We start from the raw sequence: 15,454 nt of genomic DNA, 5'->3' as shown, positions 1-15,454 counted from the left end.
CGTAGAGTGTATATCGATTATTCGATAACTAGTCTCGTCTCAGGTAGACCCAAAACATAGTACACATCAGCACAAATATAATAGTTGGAAGTCAATTTGTAACTGTTCAAATGGTTCAAATGGCTATGAGCACTATGGGGCTTAACTTCTAAGGTCATCAGTCCCCTAGAACTTAGAACTACTTAAACCTAACTAACCTAAGGACATCACACTCATCCATGCCCGAGGTAGGATTCGAACCTGCGACCGTAGCGGTCGCGCGGTTCCAGACTAGAACCGCTCGGCCACCTCGGCCGGCTTTGTAACTGTGCCAGGTGGTAGGAAGAACCTTTACCAATACTACGTTGGCTAGTCATCAGGTACAGGAAGTTTTGCGGTTGCAGTATTTGTGTGCGTACATACTTGTACGTAAATAACGTTCAGCCACGCTTCACATGAAGTTAGAAACGCAAACTGAGCATTAGAATCTGATACAGAAGTCTGCACACTTCTATTTCAATTAGTTCCTTACAAATTGACAGTTACGACCAGTGGCGCGAAATGTGTCTCTTTAAGGTTAGTAATCCTCATCAAATTAAAAGCCGACAGAAGTAACCAAATTACAAAAGTTTTACTAGTGTGTGATATTAATTATCTCAAAAGTCAATAAACACTTTTTTTTAACGAAGAACGACGTACATAGAATTCACATTGATCACTTCAGATCAAAGAGAGTTGGTATTGAAACAGACAGGCCAGTGGTGACAAAAGGATAAAAAATTACGACAGGTATTTAGGACATGTGTTGATAACTGGGTGTGGCAGCAGAAAGGACATGAGAACAAAATGCCCAGTTTAATTGAGAAACAATGTCGTGAATGTTGAGTGCCAATATCTGAAAAGTAAACTTTTTACTGGAAGTAATATTGTTTATGGACTTGCTACTCGAATGGCCATACTTGTAAATCCTTCAGCTTTTTTTCAGCCTCTGGCGTCCACTACGTATACTGGTATCGCAGGTCGAATAAAACCGTATTTTGGAGGGAGGGAACTATTTCTTTCATGGCGTCTCCAAATATTTGAATAGAACTGAAAGAATGTTCCATTTAGTTGATTACAAGTTGACAGATATAATGCTGAACGAATTCGAACAAGTGGATGGAATTTTATTTCTGCTGTGTACATAAGATCAATGTTGCTTAAGTTTAACAGTGTTGAAACTCCAGTATCTTCACCACCAAACGCATATCAATCTACGATACAGACTGAAACCACGTTCGCGACCTATGAACTTGTGCTACAAATATCTTGGGTCGACCACGGGTTAAGCTTTCCTTACCTTCTCTATAAACAGTTTTGATGTGTTAGTGAGAACGAATAAAGTTCTTTTTCTTCCAGGCAAGAGTCATACACAGAGTCACTTTCTCAGACATTATTAGTTTGTTTGGCTCTACACCTCATCATTGACAATGCAAACATAGATAAATTAGTATTATATGAAAATGAGGACCAACGAATCCCTTTATATTTTGTACTCGTATACATATTTATTTACCATATGGCAGTCCAGTAGATATATAAAAACATAAGCATATTCGAATGTAACGTTTTGTCAAAATTTCAAAGCAGTCGACGAAGAACTTTCGGAGATTTACGATTTTAGACAAACAATTATTTATATAGATGTAAATCTTCGTTTGTTTAAAATCTTAAATCTCAGAAAGTTCTTCGTCGATTGCTTTGAAATTCTGACACAACGTTGCAGTTGAACACACGCCTCAATTCATGTAACTACTGGACCGCCACATACAATGTGTAAATATACATGCAATAATTATAGGGGAAATCTATATAAAATGTAAATTTTCATTTGTTCAAAATCTTAAATCTCGATAAATACTGCACCAAAAGGTTCGAAATTTTGATAGAATGGTGAATTCAAAATGCGCGTGTTTTTCTACAACATTTTTTAAATACCTATATGTAACATGTCCGCCGCTCGTGGTCTCGCAGTAGCGTTCTCGCTTCCCGAGCATGGGGTCCCGGTTTCGATTCCCGACGGTGTCAGGGACTTTCACGTGCCCTGAGATGACTGGGTCGTCTTGCGTCATCTTTATCATCATCATTCATCGCCATTACCTCCATTAGGACCTTGCCTAGTACGGCGGTGCGGGTCACCCGCATCGTTCCCCTACTCTCCGTCAAGTAGCATGGGACTTCATTTTCATATCCATATGTAACATATCAATGTGTATGCTGTATATAAATAGGAAACTATATTACCAAAAATCTGGAAAAGCTTTTCAGATTTTTACGCGCATCTTTTATGAACACTCGGACAGAAATAGTCTGTGTATTTTTTTAGATATATATAATATATATTTAATACGAAAGGGGTACCAAAAATATCAGAAATACTCTACCGATTTGCTTGAAATTCTCACACTTTACTGTGATAAACATATGGACACACACACACACACACACACAGGGTGTTACAAAAAGGTACGGCCAAACTTTTAGGAAACATTCCTCACACACAAATAAAGAAAAGATGTTATGTGGACATGTGTCCGGAAACGCTTAATTTCCATGTTAGAGCTCATTTTAGTTTCGTCAGTACGTCTTCCACCTACGCTCAATGGAGAATGTTATCATGATTTCATACGGGATACTCTACCTGTGCTGCTAGAACATGTGCCTTTACAAGTACGACACAACATGTGGTTCATGCACGATGGAGCTCCTGCACATTTCAGTCGAAGTGTTCGTACGCTTCTCAACAACAGATTCGGTGACCGATGGATTGGTAGAGGCGGACCAATTCCATGGCCTCCACGCTCTCCTGAGCTTAACCCTCTTGACTTTCATTTATGGGGGCATTTGAAAGCTCTTGTCTACGTAACCCCGGTACCAAATGTAGAGACTCTACGTGCTCGTATTGTGGACGGCTGTGATACAATACGCCATTCTCCAGGGCTGCATCAGCGATTCCATGCGACGGAGGGTGGATGCATGTATCCTCGCTAACGGAGGACATTTTGAACATTCCCTGTAACAAAGTGTTTGAAGTCATGCTGGTACGTTCTGTTGCTGTGTGTTTCCATTCCATGATTAACGTGACTTGAAGAGAAGTAATAAAATGAGCTCTAACATGGAAAGTAAGCGTTTCCGGACACATGTCCACGTAAAATATTTTCTTTCTTTGTGTGTGAAGAATGTTTCCTGAAAGTTTGGCCGTACCTTTTTGTAACACCCTGTATATATATATATATATATATATATATATATATATATATACATGGGGCATGGTTTTGGCTCACTTTCGCAGGCATACATTCAATAATGTGCTGGGTTTCTTGGGGAAAGGCGACCCATTCTTCACGGAGTGCTGCACTGAGGAAAGGTATCGATGTCGGTCGGTGAGGCCTGGCACGAAGTCGGCGTTCCAAAACATCCCAAAGGGTTCTATAGCATTCAGGCCAGGATTCTGTGCAGGCCAGTCCATTACAGGGATGTTATTGTCGTGTAACCACTCCGCCACAGGTCGTGCATTATGAGCAGGTGCTCGATCGTGTTGAAAGATGCAGTAGCCATCCCCGAATTGCTCTTCAACAGTGGGAAGCAAGAAGGTGCTTAAAACATCAATGTAGCCCTGTGCTGTGATAGTGCCACGCAAAACAACAAGGGGTGCAAGCCCCCTCCGTGAAAAACAGGACCACACCATAACACCACCGCCTCCGAATTATACTGTTGGCACTAACACACGCTGGCAGATGACGTTCACCGGCAATTCGCCATACCCAAAAGCTGCCATCGTATCGCCACATTGTGTACCGTGATTCGTGACTCCACACAACGTTTTTCCACTGTTCATACGCTCCTTACGCCAAGCGTGGCATCGTTTGGCATTTACCGGCGTGATGTGTGGCTTATGAACAGCCGCTCGACCATGAATCCAAGTTTTCTCACCTCCCGCCTAACTGTCATAGTACGTGCAGTGGATCGTGATGCAGTTTGGAATTCTTGTGTGGTGGTCTGGATAGATGTCAGCCTATTATAGATTACGACCCTCTTCCACTGTCGGCGGTCTCTGTCAATCAACAGACGAGGTCGGCCTGTACGCTTTTGTGCGGTACGTGTCTCTTCACGTTTCCACTTCACTATCACATCGAAAATCGTGGACCTAGGAATGTTTAGGAGCGTGGAAATCTCGTGTACAGACGTATGACAGTGACACCCAATCACCTGACCATGTTCGATGTCCGTGAGTTCCGCGGAACGCTCAATTCTGCTCTCTCACGTTGTCTAATGATTACTGAGGTCGCTGTTATGGAGTACCTGGCAGTAGGTGGCAGCACAATGCACCTAACATTAAAAACGTATGTTTCTGGGTGTGTCCGGATACTTTTGATCACATACCATGTAACGAGGAGTTCGCAGATATGGTGTATGTTTATGGCTTCTGCGACGGTGGTGCTACCACTGCAAGAGAAGAATACCACAGGCGCTTTCCGAGTCGACGATTACCTGATCGCAGGGTGTTTACCAAAGTGTTTCTCACTTTGCGTGCAACAGGTTCTCTTCCAAGTACACATTTTTCGTCCGATCGTGGATAGCAATTTCCAGGTTCGTTTTGCCATAAATGTTTGGTGCGGCATGATCGGTAACCTTTTGATAGGTGCATTTATTATGAATCAGCGATTGTCGGGAGAGAGGTACCTGCGTTTTTTGGAAAATTCATTTGTGGATCTACTGGAAGACGTTCCTTTAGCCATGCGAACTGGAATGTACTTCCAACATGACGGTCCCCTTCCACATGTTACCTTACATGTGAGGGACCATCTCAATCGCACCTACCCCAATCGCTGGATTGATCGTGGCGGTGCTATTAACTGGCCTCCAAGATCACCTGACCTTACGCATCTGGAGTTCTGTTTATGGGGTTGAATGGAATCAGAGGTGCATAAAGTGAAGGTAAATACACGAGATGAACTGCTTCGTTGCATCATGAACACTGCTGAATTGATTTGGAACCAACCACAGGCAATTGAACAAGCAACACAACATGTTACAGCTAGAGCGCAAAAGTGCATTGACGTTCCTGGTGGGATATTCGAACCTTTTCTGTGAACTGTACAACATCTGTACGGTAAGTGTTAAAGCTGTTTGTAAAAGACGTGGTACATGTTTTTCAAATGAATACTTGTAACATGCATGTTATAATGGATTATGTAAAAATATGTAACATAACTTTACTTCTCTGTAACATTGTTTTCAAGATAATCACGTTACGCTCAAGTTGTATTGTGTATACGTTCACGTTGTACACATCAGTTTTGCAGAATTAAAGTTCCTTTCAATACCCATACCATCCCAACGAAGCATTTGCGAACCTATGTTCATATAACAATTTTGGTTCAGAATTACTTATACTATTACTGTGTAAAATATTGACCTTTCCTCCCCTAACACCCCGTATACAATTTCGATACATATTAGAAACGTGTGCTTTCTCTTTTCTTTCTCTTCCATTTAACGAAGCTGAGCCGCAGCCTCTTGGTCTTATGTCTTGCAGACTACTGTCTCATATTCATGAAGAACGAGCAATAAGCAAAGCTTGTACCCATCTTCTTCGCCGGACATGACTACTTGTTACACGAAAAATGAGCTTGAATTTGCTTTCACGAACAGAAAACTGCGTACATTATATGGACGATAATTTTCAATAAATATCATAATTTTCAAGTCGTTTTATAACATAAAGGTCGAAATGTACAAAGGACCGATGGGGTTAATGTGTTAGGAGAGAAGAAGAGATGGTCGTCTGTAAGATGGTAAACAATATTTTCGAGATAGAGGAGAGATGGAATGAATACACAGAGTGTTTATACGAAGGGTTATAAAGACAGGAGATTCAAGGATATCACACACACGAACTTCACAAAAAATGTTTATGTGAACAAATGGAATTGAAAATCAAAATAATTTCTGGAAACGCGTTGTGCTAAGAATGAAAAATAAGTAACTGGTGCAGCTTTAATTATTTAAATCATGAAATCAGAATTCTTACCCAGTGTCGTGTACTGCCTTCGATACAGTCACGTCAACATGCTCTGGTTACAGCTACTCAGGAGGAACCTTAAGAAGAGTTTTCTTTAATGACATGCTGAAGGCGTCTCCGAATTTGTATCAAGACAAATCAACTGTTTGTGTTTCCCTTAATTTGGTATTGACTCTCCTGTAATAAAACACAATGCATGTATCCTGGTTAACGTATCTTTTCTGTTTACTGGAGTTGACAGTAAACGAGTGGAAACACAAGAAAACGCACTCCGGTCTCCCAGTCAACTGTCTTCACTTGAATGTTTACGTGAGTGCAATGTACGCAGATGGTGAGAAGACAGAAATACTGCTGCTGCAGATTATGGGTTTAAGGAGACCAAGCACATCAAGTCATCAGTCTTCCGCAGTGTATCCGTTCTGTCTGCGTCTAGCGTATGTACTATGTGCAAGTGTGTGAAAGTTTTCGGAATGTTTGCAGGACATGGGTACTAGCCCGTTATTCACCTAGTGGTGTCTGGGAAACCGCCTAACAACTACATGCAGGCTGGCCGGCACACAGGCCTTCGTCGTTACTTCACTGGATGGATTCGAACAAGAGTGGCTAGAGTGCGCCCCCCTGTCCCAGAAGCAGGCACTGTGACATGCACGCCTATCCCACTAGGTAGAAATACTACTCATCCATGGAGAAAGTAAGTTAGCAGGACAGTAATTACCCTAATGTTCCTGTTTTCTGAAACTTCAAAAAACTAGAAAACTCTCTGTAGCGTTCCTCTGATTGAGTAGCATTACTCCAACCTCCAATCACAATAAAAAAGGTAACGATGCTGCAAATTTTGATCAAGGACAGCCTTTATTGTACGTAACATATCGTTTAAAAGACTTAGTACAGCACTACACACACCCGTATTGTAATATGAAAGAACATTGCATAATGACCAGCAGGCCGCTGTGACCGGGCGGTTCTATACGCTTCAATCCGGAACCGCGCTGGTGCTACGGTCGCAGGATCGAATCCTGCCTCGGGCATAGATGTGTGTGGTGGCCTTAGGTTAGTTAGGTTTAATTAGTTCTAAGTTCTAGGCGACTGATGACCTCAGAAGTTAAGTCGCATAGTGCTCAGAGCCATTTGAACCATTTTAAAATTAGATTCACGGAGCATTTGCAAGCACATAACAAAACTGCACCAGGAATGCATTTAGCAGAAACCGGCCACACTGTAGACAATATCGAGAGTTGTACGCGTATTATACACAGGGCAGAGAAGGGTCGCGCTCTCGACTTGTTGGAGGAGTTGGAAATTTACAAAGCCAAAAGGCATGAGCCCACCAGGGTACCCGACGCCTACTTTGCTCTGTTTGATAACATACCACGTTAACCAAATAATGTCTCGCGTATTTATACCTAGCCTTACTTGATGAGTTATGTTGAGAACAGAAGACATTTCCCTTAGTTCCGCACAGTAGTCGCTCTAATCTTGTAACTGATTATCTCCTACCTACTCGTGGAATGTATAGCCAAACTATATAATTTTATTTATTGAATGTGCTATGTTGTTTAAAAGTTTTCTGTGGGAGACATGTCACGATGTATGTAAAGCCCTCTATTGGTTAAGTTCTTATGATCTGTGCGCGGCTTCATAAGATCCTAGCGGCCGACCCAACAGAGGGCGCTGTTCATTGATCTGTCTCTTTTTCACTTCATATATTTTCTTTTAATAATTTGACATAGGTAACTGCATTCATCTTTTAATGTATCACAATTGGTTTCTATGATAGTCATCAATTTTTATAAGTCTGCTACATGCATTTTATCTAATGTGCTTTTATCATATTATGTTTTTGTGAAAATGATGACTACATATAAGCAAGCCCACCGTAGCGACATCAAGGGAAGGTGTAGACAAACAGGTTTCTGGATGCTACTGTACCTCAGTAGCTAGTTGGCAATTATCACTATGTGGACGGTGTGGCCTATTCTACACCATATTTTAAATCTATGTGACGATGCTATGCTGATTATATTTATACGTTTTGACAATGCCATTATGGCCGTATCACTTTAGGACATGGTGTAAAGAAGGTACGTTATACCATGTTTTATCTATACATTTCCCTGATGTATGACTGTATGTTGTGATACATATTGCTGTTTTATGTTCAAAGACGCATTGCTCACTAGATGTATATATTTATATATTTTAGATCTGAAGATGGTCATTACAGACTGAAACCGGTCATCGTCTAAAGAATTCATTTGTGATCAGAGACTGGAATAATAAAGCATGATCAGAAAACGCCGACCAACATTCTATGGACACCTACATAGAATAAACAACAGACTCACAAAGAGAATTTTTGATGTAGTAAATAGTTAATAAAAATGTGGTTTAAGAAAATAGAAGAAGACCTAAAACAAGCAGGATCTGTATTGAAATAATAAATAAGGGCAACAAATAGATAAACAAAATTATGAACACGAAATTTGAAGTAAAAGAAAGGTAGAAAAAGGCAAAATATGGATAGAGCAAAGGAAACAGGAACACAACAAAAGAATGAAGAGGTTTCTGGAAGAGAAAAAGAAGAAGGAAACAAGAAAAAAATGAATAATCAGCTATATTCATTTTAACCACAGTCCTGGAGGTAAAAACGTGTGAAAAGAAGAAGAGCGACATCACTTTTGATTATATGGACTACGTGTCTATACGGAAGTGCTTCCGGCAACTTTAACAACTGTCACATATGACACATCTACACATTCTATTTATGTTTTGTGCTAAGGAATCGTATCTACGTCCGTTTGTGCTACTGTTAATTAATTTATTTTATAATGCTAATATCTGTGGTGACTATGTGTATCTACTAATATCAACAGACTACACACAACAGTGCTGACGCTACATTACAGTGACATGGAAACCATCTTCAAGTGCCTAATTATTCAAAAGCGTCTCTGATACACTCCTGGAAATTGAAATAAGAACACCGTGAATTCATTGTCCCAGGAAGAGGAAACTTTATTGACACATTCCTGGGGTCAGATACATCACATGATCACACTGACAGAACCACAGGCACATAGACACAGGCAACAGAGCATGCACAATGTCGGCACTAGTACAGTGTATATCCACCTTTCGCAGCAATGCAGCCTGCTATTCTCCCATGGAGACGATCGTAGAGATGCTGGATGTAGTCCTGTGGAACGGCTTGGCATGCCATTTCCACCTGGCGCCTCAGTTGGACTAGCGTTCGTGCTGGACGTGCAGGCCGCGTGAGACGACGCTTCATCCAGTCCAAACATGCTCAATGGGGGACAGATCCGGAGATCTTGCTGGCCAGGGTAGTTGACTTACACCTTCTAGAGCACGTTGGGTGGCACGGGATACATGCGGACGTGCATTGTCCTGTTGGAACAGCAAGTTCCCTTGCCGGTCTAGGAATGGTAGAACGATGGGTTCGATGACGGTTTGGATGTACCGTGCACTATTCAGTGTCCCCTCGACGATCACCAGTGGTGTACGGCCAGTGTAGGAGATCGCTCCCCACACCATGATGCCGGGTGTTGGCCCTGTGTGCCTCGGTCGTATGCAGTCCTGATTGTGGCGCTCACCTGCACGGCGCCAAACACGCATACGACCATCATTGGCACCAAGGCAGAAGCGACTCTCATCGCTGAAGACGACACGTCTCCATTCGTCCCTCCATTCACGCCTGTCGCGACACCACTGGAGGCGGGCTGCACGATGTTGGGGCGTGAGCGGAAGACGGCCTAACGGTGTGCGGGACCGTAGCCCAGCTTCATGGAGACGGTTGCGAATGGTCCTCGCCCAGGAGCAACAGTGTCCCTAATTTGCTGGGAAGTGGCGTTGCGGTCCCCTACGGCACTGCGTAGGATCCTACGGTCTTGGTGTGCATCCGTGCGTCGCTGCGGTCCGGTCCCAGGTCGACGGGCACGTGCACCTTCCGCCGACCACTGGCGACAACATCGATGTACTGTGGAGACCTCACGCCCCACGTGTTGAGCAATTCGGCGGTACGTCCACCCGGCCTCCCGCATGCCCACTATACGCCCTCGCTCAAAGTCCGTCAACTGCACATACGGTTCACGTCCACGCTGTCGCGGCATGCTACCAGTGTTAAAGACTGCGATGGAGCTCCGTATGCCACGGCAGACTGGCTGACACTGACGGCGGCGGTGCACAAATGCTGCGCAGCTAGCGCCATTCGACGGCCAACACCGCGGTTCCTGGTGTGTCCGCTGTGCCGTGCGTGTGATCATTGCTTGTACAGCCCTCTCGCAGTGTCCGGAGCAAGTATGGTGGGTCTGACACACCGGTGTCAATGTGTTCTTTTTTCCATTTCCAGGAGTGTATATTCACTCAAGCAAGATTTTAGTCATGGTAACATAAATAATTTTTTAAGAAATTTTCCATTTTTACTCAAATTAAGAACGGGAACGTAAATTATATCCACAAGACGCTGTTACGAGAGCTGTGTCACAGCACAAATGTATTATAGATAAATGTAAAATTTTCTCGAGTCCTCTCCAGCCAGCACCAAGCCAGGGCAATCCAGGCCAATGTCCCATGTCGCAATCAAAACAACAAGGAGGCACAAAACAGTCTTTCCGGAAAATGAAACAACTCGGAAGAGATTGTAAACTCAGCAACATGACCTAAGCTAGCAGAAGCCATCACATCTTTGTGACAGCCCAGCTTCATTTCCTAAGAGAGAGTAAAAGTTTCATCAAAACTCATACGAGACTGCTGATATGTAGGTAAAGGAACAAGCTAAAGCCCTGTAAGCTATTATTGTGAAACAGAGAGTAGTGAAATTGCTGATGAGTAACATGGAGAAGCAGACCGCATTCGCTCATAGCCGGCCTGACGCAACATGTAACCGAACCCAACGATTCCATGTGTGACCGATTCACCTTTATATTTTAAATGTCCGAAAGGCATGTAATTGAACCGTTTTTAACCTTATGTCGCAGGGAAAGGAATGCTTTCTAACTACGAAAGTGACAATATTTAGCTGTATGATTCGATAATAGCCGGCCGGAGTTGCCGTGCGGTTCTAGGCGCTACAGTCTGGAGCCGAGCGACCGCTACGGTCGCAGGTTCGAATCCTGCCTCGGGCATGGATGTGTGTGATGTCCTTAGGTTAATTAGGTTTAATTAGTTCTAAGTTCTAGGCGACTGATGACCTCAGAAGTTAAGTCGCATAGTACTCAGAGCCATTTGAACCATTTGAGCCATTCGATAATATTACTTAATATGGAAGTAATAGTGTGCAGAATAATTTCTGCATCGTTCTGTGGCGTTGGCCGCACTGCTGAAAGTGATTCAGTTTATCGGTCGGGTTCACGGCAGCTTGTGCGTGTACCGCTACTTGCCGGTACTGCCTTACAAAAAAGAAGAACCTTCGTCCCACCCGATCTGACTATGTATCACTTCTAGAAACATACAGCTTTACGAGTTGGCAATAAGGCGCCAACCTATTGAGGGCAGTGTTCCGGATTTAGTGGTCCGTTTGCGCGCTGCCGTTCTTCATCCGGTTGACGCCACGCCGGCGGTGATGGGTAAGATAGGAACGGCCACTGAATATTTGTTTAAGGCTGTTAGAGGCCTTGACAACACTATTGGTGTTTTTGAAGGAACCCAATCTAGTGACAGTCAGCTGAATAGGGTGCGGGCGCAGTTAATGCACTTAACTAATCGGATAGCGGATTTTGGCACGTTAGCCTTGGAAGATCATTATAAAAAACTAACAGTTGAATTGGGAGCTTTGTTTAGCGCATTGCAGTTTAAGCTTCAGTGTTTAGAGTTGGATGGGAAGAGGATTGAAGAACGGGACTTGCTGGGTGAGGGAGAGGGCTAGAGCCTGCCCGAGGGTGGTACTGTTACATCCTCTATCAAGTTAGACGCAATATTTGCCAAGTTGCCTAATCCTCTGGCGTATTTCTTCCGAGATATTACTGAATTAGTTGTGGAGCGACTTCAACAGGTCGATAAATTATTATGGTTCTTGGTTCGCCTTGAACAACACGCAGCTGCCTTTCGCGTTCCGCACCAAGTAATTTTGTCACTGTTGTACCCGCTGGTTAGATGTGAGTTGCAGAACCTCCTCTCGCGAGCCATGGCAGAAGGGTTCTCCTTACAGCAATTGAGGGAGCTCGTGTTTAGGCAGAGGTTGACCACCGGAGTTCGAAAACAGCTTGAGTGTCGTTACATTTGGGAAGTGCAGCGCGATAAGGAGCAGTTACATCAGTATGTCGATAGAGTTCAGACGGCCTCCTTGGCCTTGTTAATCGATTTTCCTGAACAACAATTGGTGTCTACTACTCTTAGGGGAATGCGCGCGGCAGATTTGTCGCATTTTATCTTTCATAAACAGCCTTCAGCCTGGGAAGAGCTCCGTGATGCAGTTGTAGCAGTATTGGCATTGCCTCTTGGGAACAATGTACGTCACGAGGTTAAGGGGCAGGCCGCCGGTGCTGGTTCCCAAGTCCCTACATCAGTTGAAGTCATTAGAAGGGAACCCCGGCGTTGTTTCAGGTGTGGCAGTACGGCTCACTTGGTGCGCTGTTGCGTTCAGTCTCGCGCACCCAGAGCCAATAAGTGACACTGGGCTGGGCAGCGACCTCGGGATCGAGCCTTTAGACCCTGGTGTACCCGTGTTGTCGCTCCCTCATCACCGCCCTTGCCTTACGTTTGTTCTCGAGTAGATGGCGAAACGATTTGTGCTCTTTTGGATTCTGGTAGCTCCTTTTCATTATTGAGCTTCGAGTGGTTTTTGGAATTTGGGCATCTTACGAAACTTCGGTCGGTCCCGTCTCCGGTGCAGAGATGTCGGGTGGCCAAAGGCCAAGTGTTGCCTCTGTACGGTTGGGTACGAGGGAGTATATTGATGGGGGATTTTTCCTGGCCTATGTCATTAGCTTCGGTTAAGGAACTGCCGGTTCATCTAATTTTGGGGTGTGATTTTATCAATAAGACTGGGGTAGTCTTGGTTTATTCTGGGCACACCTTTTTCTTTAAGTTCGCTCCTGTAGAGTAGTTTGGTTTCTGTGAGTACGCTAAACGTATTGTGCATCGAAATGTCGGCGCATTGACCACTGAGACGGTGGCTAATGAGTTTGATCTTACCCATCTCCCGCCACAACAGGCTTCTCAATTACGGGATTTGTTACACAGTTTTCCTCAGCTTCTTAGTGATAACTTGGGGGTTACTAATGTTCTTAATTATCATATCCTTCTATCCGACGATATTCCGGTCAGACAGTCCCCATATCGCCTCTCACTCCCTAAGGTGAAGATACTCAAGGCTAAAATATCGCAAATGCTCCAACAAGGAGTGATTAGGCCTTCTACATCTGCTTATGCTTCCCCCATGTTCCTTGTTCCTAAGGATCAGGGGCGCGGTTTCAGACCTGTGGTTCACTACCGCCGTTTGAACGCTAAGCTTCGCGTGCTTTTTCCGAACGCTGTTGCAGAGGTAACGGAAAAGCATGCGAAGTTCAGAAGAACGCGAAATCCCGAAGATTGGCTAAAATTTACAGACGCGCGAAATTTGGCGCGGACTTCAATGCGAGATGCCTTTAATAGGTTCCACAACGAAACAGTGTCTCGAAATTTGATAGAAAATCCGAAGAAATTCTGGTCGTATGTAAAGTACACAAGAGGCAAGACGCAGTCAATACCTTCGCTGCGCAGTGCCGGTGGCACTGTTACCGACGAATGTGCCGCTAAAGCGGAGTTATTGAACGCCGTTTTCCGAAATTCCTTCACGAGGGAAGACGAGTGGAATATTCCAGAATTTGAAACACGAACAGCTGCTAGCATGAGTTTCTTAGAATTAGATACCTTAGGGGTTGCGAAGCAGCTCAAATCGCTTGATACGGGCAAGTCTTCAGGTCCAGATTGTATACCGATAAGGTTCCTTTCAGATTACTCTGATACAATAGCTCCCTACTTAGCAATCATATACAACCGCTCGCTCACCGATAGATCTGTACCTACAGATTGGAAAATTGCGCAGGTCGCACCAGTGTTTAAGAAGGGTAGTAGGAGTAATCCATCTAACTGCAGACCTATATCATTGACGTCGGTTTGCAGTAGGGTTTTGGAGCATCTACTGTATTCAAACATTATGAATCACCTCGAAGGGAACGATCTATTGATACGTAATCAGTATGGTTTCAGAAAACATCGTTCTTGTGCAACGCAGCTAGCTCTTTATTCGCACGATGTAATGGCCGCCATCGACAGAGGATCTCAAGTTGATTCCGTATTTCTAGATTTCCGGAAAGCTTTTGACACCGTTCCTCACAAGAGACTTCTAATCAAGCTGCGGGCCTATGGGGTATCGTCTCAGTTGTGCGACTGGATTCGTGATTTTCTGTCAGGAAGGTCGCAGTTCGTAGTAATAGACGGCAAATCATCGAGTAAAACTGAAGTGATATCAGGTGTTCCCCAGGGAAGCGTCCTGGGACCTCTGCTGTTCCTGATCTATATAAATGACCTGGGTGACAATCTGAGCAGTTCTCTTAGGTTGTTCGCAGATGATGCTGTAATTTACCGTCTAGTAAGGTCATCCGAAGACCAGTATCAGTTGCAAAGCGATTTAGAAAAGATTGCTGTATGGTGTGGCACGTGGCAGTTGACGCTAAATAACGAAAAGTGTGAGGTGATCCATATGAGTTCCAAAAGAAATCCGTTGGAATTCGATTACTCGATAAATAGTACAGTTCTTAAGGCTGTCAATTCAACTTAGTACCTGGGTGTTAAAATTACGAACAGCTTCAGTTGGAAAGACCACATAGATAATATTATGGGGAAGGCGAGCCAAAGGTTGCGTTTCATTGGCAGGACACTTGGAAGATGCAACAGGTCCGCTAAAGAGACAGCTTACACTACACTCGTTCGTCCTCTCTTAGAATGTTGCTGCGCGGTGTGGGATCCTTACCAGATGGGATTGACGGAGGACATCGAAAGGGTGCAAAAAAGGGCAGCTCGTTTTGTATTATCACGTAATAGGGGAGAGAGTGTGGCAGATATGATACGCGAGTTGGGATGGAAGTCATTAAAGCAAAGACGTTTTTCGTCGCGGCGAGATCTATTTACGAAATTTCAGTCACCAACTTTCTCTTCCGAATGCGAAAATATTTTGTTGAGCCCAACCTACATAGGTAGGAATGTTCATCAAAATAAAATAAGAGAAATCAGAGCTCGAACAGAAAGGTTTAGGTGTTCGTTTTTCCCGCCCGCTGTTCGGGAGTGGAATGGTAGAGAGATAGTATGATTGTGGTTCGATGAACAATCTGCCAAGCACTTAAATGTGAATTGCAGAGTAATCATGTAGATGTAGATGTAGAAGGTTGTCCTCGAATCGGTGCCCCTGCCTGATCT

This window comes from Schistocerca cancellata, chromosome 1, assembly GCF_023864275.1.
Source record: "Schistocerca cancellata isolate TAMUIC-IGC-003103 chromosome 1, iqSchCanc2.1, whole genome shotgun sequence".
NCBI lineage: Eukaryota > Metazoa > Arthropoda > Insecta > Orthoptera > Acrididae > Schistocerca > Schistocerca cancellata.
This window is presented reverse-complemented; position numbering follows the sequence as displayed.